Genomic DNA, 479 nt, shown 5'->3' with positions numbered 1-479 from the left:
CCCTGAAAAGAGGAAAACTAGTTAAGAGTAGCAACATCACACTAGATAAGGCCAATGAAATAAGAGAACTAGACGAAAGCCAGCCATACAAATATTTAGGAGTTGATGAACTAGATAGGATACAACACACACAAATGAAAGAAAAAATAAAGAAAGAGTACTATAGACGAGTTAGATCAATACTAAAAACAGAGCTCAAGGCTAAAAACAAGATAATAAGTATTAACACTTTATCTGTCCCAGTTATAAGTTACAGCTACAATATCCTTAACTGGATACTAAACGGACTATCTAAAATAGACAGGAAAACAAGAAAAATAATGACAGGATCTAGGATGCACCACCCAAAATCTGACATAAAAAGGCTATGTACAGAAGGTGGTAGGGGTCTTATACAGCTGGAAAACTAATATAAAATAACCACCATAGGACTGCAAAAATACCTACTTCAGAAGCAAGGAAAACTAATACAAATAGCC

The 479-nt window shown here is 34.4% G+C and overlaps 1 protein-coding gene across 1 annotated transcript in view; it reads right to left on the bottom strand.

Moving 5' to 3' along the window:
- Positions 1 to 479, bottom strand: part of LOC106881172 (dynein assembly factor with WDR repeat domains 1) — a 148,272-nt gene that overhangs the window by 2,354 nt on the left and 145,439 nt on the right. The window lies entirely within an intron of this gene.

This window comes from Octopus bimaculoides, chromosome 3, assembly GCF_001194135.2.
Source record: "Octopus bimaculoides isolate UCB-OBI-ISO-001 chromosome 3, ASM119413v2, whole genome shotgun sequence".
NCBI classification, from domain to species: domain Eukaryota; kingdom Metazoa; phylum Mollusca; class Cephalopoda; order Octopoda; family Octopodidae; genus Octopus; species Octopus bimaculoides.
The sequence above is the reverse complement of the archived record's forward strand: the minus strand, read 5'-3'. Positions and strand labels throughout refer to the sequence as shown.